General features: G+C 36.8%; 1 pseudogene; it reads right to left on the bottom strand.

The window, feature by feature from the left end:
• Positions 1–3,846: 3,846 nt before the first annotated feature.
• Positions 3,847–6,091, bottom strand: LOC139701500 (protein lin-54 homolog pseudogene; annotated as a pseudogene).
• Between the last annotated feature and the right edge of the window lie 1,114 nt (positions 6,092–7,205).

Here is a 7,205-nt window from a genome sequence, read left to right on the forward strand (position 1 = left end):
TGGAACATCAAACTTGGTTCTTGCTATCTGCTTGAAACTTGACACAGTATAGTAGTTCTCAGTGCTATCACTATCGTTTGTTTCCTCTTTAAGTAGCCCTAACAGAGACTGCCGAAAAACACTTTCATTTGAAAGCCTTGGACAAGCTTCCAAAAAACTACGAGTTTCCTGAAATCTTAGAAAACATGTTTTCAACCAATCTTAATGATACTTGCGGGTAATGATCAATCCACAAATCCCACTTGGCCCCCCTAATTTCGTTCTTCTTGGTTGAAAAGTTCGTTTGCAGTAACAGTTTGAATTTTGTGGTTTCATTCAGTTTCTCCAATATTGATAGATGTAATTGGAACTCTAAATCAAGAACGGTTTTTGATTGCTACTTGAATCTCAGAAAACATTTTTTCACCCATTATTGATGGTACTTGGCGGTAATGATCAGTACACAAATCCCACTTGGCCCCCCAAATTTCACATTTCTAGGTTGAAGCGTTCGTTTGCAGTGACATTTTGAATTTTTAGGTTTCACTCTGTTTTCTCCTATATTGGTTGATGTAGGTGGAACTTCAAACACGGTTTTTGCAAGCTGATTGAAACTTGACACAATAAAGTAGTTCTCAGTGCTATCTCTACAGTTTTTTCCTCTTGAAGTAGCCTAAGTAGAAACTGTGGGAAAAAAAATCTTTCATTTGAAAATCTTTGACAAGCTTTCAAAATCTAGGAGTTTCCTGAAATCTCAGAAAACATTTTTCCCCCAATGTTCATGATACTTGTTGGTAATGATCAGTACAAAAATCCCATTGACCCAACAAATTTCGTTCTTCTAGGTGGAAGCGTTCGTTTGCAGTAACAGTATGAATTTTTAGGTTTCACTGTTTTCTCCAATATTGATAAATGTCGTTGGAACCCTAAATCAAACACAGTTTGGGCTACCTCCTTGAAACGTGACAGAATAAAGTAGTTCTCAGTGCTATCTCTGTGGTATGTTTCCTCTTAAAGTAGCCTAAGTAGAGACTGTGGAAAAACTCTTTCATTTTAAAGCCATTGAAAAGCTTCCAAAAACTACGAGTTTCCTGAAATCTCAGAAAACATTTTTTCATGCAATCTTGATGATACTTGGCAGTAATGATCAGTACACAAATCTCTCTTGGCCCCCCAAATTTCGTTCTTCTAGGTTGAAGCGTTCGTTTGTAGTAACTTTTTGATTTTTTAGGTTTCACTCTGTTTTCTCCTATATTGTTAGATGTAGTTTGAAACCAAAATCAATCAAGGTTTTTGCTAACTGTTTGAAAATTGACACAATAAAGTGGTTCTCAGTGCTGTCTCTATGATTTGTTTCCTCTTGAAGTAGCCTAAGTAGAGACTGGGGAAAAACACTTTCATTTGAAAACCTGTGAGAAGCTTCCAAAACACTACGAGTTTCCTGAAATATCAGGAACCATTTCTTCACCCATTCTTGATGGTATTTGGTGGTAATGATCAGTACACAAATCCCAGTTGGCCACCCAAATTTTGTTCTGCTAAGTTAAAGAGTTCATTTGCAGTAAAACTATGAATTTTAGGTTTCACTATTTTCTCCTATACTGATAGATGTATTTGAAACTGTAAATCAAACACGGTTTTTGCTAGCTGCTTGAAACGTGACACAATAAAGTAATTCTCAGTGCTTTCTCTATGGTTTGTTTCCTCTTGAGATAGCCTAAGTAGAGACTGTGGAAAAAAATCTTTCATTTGGAAGCCTTTTTTTTTACATAATAGTATGAATGTTTATTTTCTATATGATTTACTTTCCTATCCTGTTTTTACAATATATAAAAGTGTATTTGAATAGCTCTAGTAAATATAAATTTAATCTTTCTACTTTGGGATGTAAATAGAGCTAGAAAATTATATACCCAACCCTCCCCAAATAGTCTTTTAAAATTGTTGGATTATTGTGGCTATTAATCTTGTTCAGCAATTTGATGCAAATGCCTAAATACAAAAAGTTGTTTAGTACGTACTACACAGGAAGAAAAAGGCTTAATTCTTTAGATAGCTTCTTGAAAATCAAAAACTAGTAGCATTTGATTGCACCTTCAAAATTTTCCAAGCAAGACATTCTTAAGCAATGCCATCATACATAATCTACAATTGTAATCAAAATTTCACATTTTCTGCACAATGTATATAAATACACATCACAATGGTGCAATTAGAATTAACACAGAATATATACAAAATGAACAAAGTTTAGGTTCAGACCAAAAACATTGCAATCTTTTGAAAAATAACTTCATTAGATATTATTTTATCCTCTTACAGTAATTTACATTTATACAAATTTAATTAGACATACTAGATTGAGGTGCTAAGAATGTTTGCACTATCTACATTTAAAGTTACTGCACTATAATTTTATAAATCCAAATTTCAAAAGAAGGATACTTTAATGAATAACGGAATCCTCTTCTGGATTACTTAATTTCTATTGCTTATATCTTGCATGTTCATATGAACATATATACACACTTAATACATACAAGTATAGAGTCCTTGTAGGAAATGTAATGATCATATACTAATAATTACTGAGGATTAAAGTACCTAACAAAACGCCTGAATTCCAACATGGTTTTTTTGTTGTTGTTATTTTGTCATAAAATCAGGAGTCCTACTAAAAGGCTCTTAAATTCATAGAGTTTTTAAATTACTGAAAATGATTTAGGTAATTTCAACAATTATCTGAAAACACACGTACCTTCAGCTTACCAAATCACTGGCTAAAAATAATGGCATATTAAAATCCCATATAAAAAAAATCCCACTATAATTTTGAATGCTTTGTTAGGCAGCCAATTTGAGTAAATCAATTAAGAGTCGTGTATTGGTTTGAAAATTTTCTGTTCAAAAGTCTAGAAAGAAAACTGTAGAGATGAGAAATCTTTCCCTAAATTCACTCTCTTACAGCTTCTTTATTCCTTATATCTCCATTCAAGCCAAATTTTATACTTGATAGTTATGAGAGGATCTACATTATCACTACATAATGTTTACTTCTATTCACACATACCTCATTTTAACAATACCCAGCAATCAACAATTTATTATTTCAAACACATACCACCTCTGAAAGACAATGGAGATATCCTTCAGCATGTTAGCCATTCCTCATTATAGAAAAACTGCCCATCTTTTGAAAATCACTTAATCTCCCTTAATATTTTGTTTTCTTTTGTTCTGTTTTTTTGAAAATATAACTTTTAATTTTAAAAGTGTGCCTGGGGATTACTTCCCCTTCTAATTTACCAAAGTGACAATAGCATATCCCCGAATTCACCCTAAAAAAGCTAATTTTTCTTAAAAAGGTAGCACTTTTCTAAACATAAGATGTCGTCCAAATATGTTCCATAATTTGTTTATGTAGACATTCTGTCTATGTTTATTCTAAATCTAGAACCAAAGAATTACTTGGCAATACCAATGCTGCTTTGGTTTTTTCTACTGAACAAAGTCATACAATGCCATACATTATAAATTATATCATAGTAATTTATAAATGTTCTTTGCCAATAAAATCAGAAGGATAGAACATCTAATTCTTAAGAAACCCAAGTAAATTAAAAATCTATATAATACAATAAAGAAAAAGTTTTAAAAGAAAAATTCTATTTAGAAGGGGCATAGAATTAACTGAGATTTAAAATGTACTAATTTCCTCATTTAAAATTTCTTCTCTTTCAATATTATAATTTCAGGTGTCTTAAAACAAGGACTGAATTCAAATACAGTAATTGTTAAACTATCTTCCAGACAGTCAAGCATCCTTAAAATTTCTGTACACGTTCATTTATCAGTCTTGTGCAAGAGTTAGCAATTCATGGCACAAGGGTCACTTTTTGCTTTTCCTGCAGAGTTGATGACGCTCATCAAACATCCTCCGAATTCCTCAAGAATCATCCGCTCTGCTGCTGCCTTTGATTTTCCCTTCTTGTCTGCCTGCTCTGCCTGGGCGAGAAGGCAATTACATGTGGCTTCAGCTACTTCCTTAGTTACAAATGTAAATGGCAACTTTCCTCCTCCACTATTCAAAGCTGGTGTTGGCCTAGTAAGTAAGTCTGAAATCTGAGAGGATAATTTCGTCTTCGCTGCTGTTTGTTGCTGCACCCTTACTTCAGCTGCATCTGCCAAATGCAACAATGTCTTTCTTTCTGGGCTTTCTTCAAAATTCTTACAGCCAATACATTTACATATTGAGGAACACATTATTTTTGCCTCATAGCATTCACAGTAGTTTTTAAGACATCCTGATCGTTTGCAATGACATCCTTTGCTGTGACTTCGATCTGATGGCTCCCTCCTTTCCTTTCCCTATCTTAGGCTTAAAAGCTTCTGGATTTCTGTCAAGGCATGCCTTTATTGCTTTTTGCCTTTCTTTTTCATGTTCCAAATTGTTGTAACAATTAGTACAGTTGCAATTGTTGCAAAATTCGCCATTTGCAAAGCAGTCACAGTACAATTTCAAACACAGCGATTTTGTACAGTTGCAGGGTTTTCTTGGCCGACTGGCAGATTCTGATGGAATTATGCCATTGAATGGGAGTCTTGCCTGGGTCTGGATACCAGATGTTCCAGTAAAATTAGAGTTGCTTGCTATAGACACATACGAAGACTGCTGTAGCTGAGTAACGTACTGAGCTGGAAGCACTGCATAACCCACATTCCCTGTTCCTGGAGCTGGTGCCAGGACAGTACCTGGTGGCAGGTTAGTGAGGTTGGGCTGGATCTGTGGCAGTGGGGTAGCAGGCATGGTAAGCCGTTGCTGTGGTTGGCTAGTAGTTACTATTTGTGAAATTGGATTGATGGGTTTGGGGACAACTTGTTTGACAGCCTGAGCTTGGACAAATGGAACTGACATCCGCACTGGGGTTGTATTAACAACCACTGGCTTTGCTTGCTGAAGAGGCTGAGTGTTTGTACTGGGATTCTGACTAACTGGTTGGGTTGAGCTACTGGCTGTTGTGGCAGTAACAAGTCGGACATAATGAAACTTGCTTCCAGGCACTTGAATCTGCTGGACATTGGGAGCAGTTGCCAGAGGAATAATTGTCTTAAACTTTGATGTGCTCACTCCTCCAACAGTGATGGTCTGCACAGCTGATTTCACTGCCTTATTTGGCGATTTCAAAGGTAAGATGGCTATTTTATTTGGTGTCTGTGTTGTAGAATTTAAAGTTGATCCAATAACACCACTTTCTGATATTGTAATGTTCTTTGATGGAGTTCCAGGAGTAGACTGTGAAAGTACCCTACCTGCAATGACTGATGGTGATACTTGAGTTGTCTGTCCTGTAACTGCTTTACTATTAATTGGTTTTGCAAAGATCAGCTTCATGATTACTGGACCACAGGTTGGTGTTCGAGGCTTCTTAGCAATCTGTACTGTTTTTAACTGTTGGGTCTGTAACACAGAGGGCTGAGTTGTAGTATTAATCAGTTGACTTCCTGGGGTCAATGCTGAGACACCAATGACAGGTTTCACCTCTGGCCTCCCTCCAATGATAACTACTTTAATTTGCTGTGGTGGTAACTTAGCATCTCCTGACTGGGACTGAGTTGTAACTTTCTGAGCTTGGGGTAGTTGACTATGGGGTAGAGCTAAAACAATTGGTGAACCAGACTTGCCCAAAGTTGTTAAAATTAACTTCTGTCCATCTGGTTTAAGGGTCTGATTGCCAAGTTTAAGATCAGATGTCTGTTTGTTTAAAATAATCTGATTGGCTGATATAGTCACAGGAGTCTGAGCACCAAGTTTTTGAAGGTCACTTGGAAAAGCTGGTTTCACTGTGGTATTAGAATCTGATTTAGTAATTGTGGTATTCACTGCAACTTGGTTAGTGTGGTTACTGTACACTGTGATTGGTTCCGAGGAAATGGGTGTGGCTGTAGAGTCACCAGTAGAATTTATGTTGACAATTTCTTCCAGTTCTGTCTCCATGGGAATTGAGGATGAAACAATAACAGCGTCAATACTATCATCATCCACTAAAGTTATACCAGTGTCCATTATCTCCTCTGGAAGCAAACTATTCACCTCAGCTGGCACCACCTCCATGATCGTTCTCCTGCTAGAAAGGTGATCAGGTGCAAAACCAGCGGCGCCGCCGCCTCCTTATCGCGCGGCGCTCCCTGAGCTCCCAGCAGAGGCGGCGGCAGCGGCGGCGCCTCCAAGACACAGACACGGGTTTGTTCAAAATCACACGCCCAGCGCCATTCCACCGCTGCATCCCATAATACCTCATTTGGAAGCCTTTGACAAGCTTCCAAAATCTGGGAATTTCCTGAAATCTCAGAAAACATTTTTTCACCCAATGTTCATGATACTTGGCAGTAATTATCAGTACAAAAATCCCACTTAGCCCACCAAATTTCGTTCTTCTAGGTGGAAGCGTTCGTTTGCAGTAACAGTATGAATTTTTAGGTTTCACTGTGTTTTCTCCAATATTGATAGATATCGTTGGAACCCTAAATGAAACACGGTTTGGGCTAGCTCCTTGAAACGTGACAGAATAAAGTAGTTCTCAGTGCTATCTCTGTGGTTTGTTTCCTCTTGAGGTAGCCTAAGTAGAAACTGGGGAAAAACACTTTCATTTGAAAGCTTTTGACAAGCTTCCAAAAAATTACGAGTTTCCAGAAATCTTCGAAAATATTTTTTCACCCAATCTTGATGATACTTGGTGGTAATGATCAGTATTCAAATCCCACTTTTCCCTCCATATTTCCTTCTTCTAGGTTGAAGCGTTCGTTTGCAGTAACAGTTTGAATATTTGTTTCACTCTGCTTTCTCCTATATTTATAGATGTGGTTGGAACATCAAACACGGTTTTTGTTAGCTGCTTGAAACTTGACACAATAGAGTAGTTCTCAGTGGTATCACTATCGTTTGTTTCCTCTTTAAGTAGCCCTAGTAGTTCTCTGTGCTATCACTAACATTTGTTTCCTCTTTAAGTAGCCCTAAGCAGAGACTGCCGAAAAACACTTTGATTTGAAAGCCTTTGACAAGCTTCCAAAAAACTACGAGTTTCCTGAAACCTTAGAAAACATTTTTTTCACCCAATCTTCATGATACTTGGCGGTAAAGATCAGTAAACAAATCACACTTGGCCCCCCAAATTTCGTTCTTCTAGGTTGAAGTGTTTGTTTGCAGTAACATTTTGAATTTTTAGGTT

This window comes from Marmota flaviventris, chromosome 13, assembly GCF_047511675.1.
Source record: "Marmota flaviventris isolate mMarFla1 chromosome 13, mMarFla1.hap1, whole genome shotgun sequence".
NCBI lineage: Eukaryota > Metazoa > Chordata > Mammalia > Rodentia > Sciuridae > Marmota > Marmota flaviventris.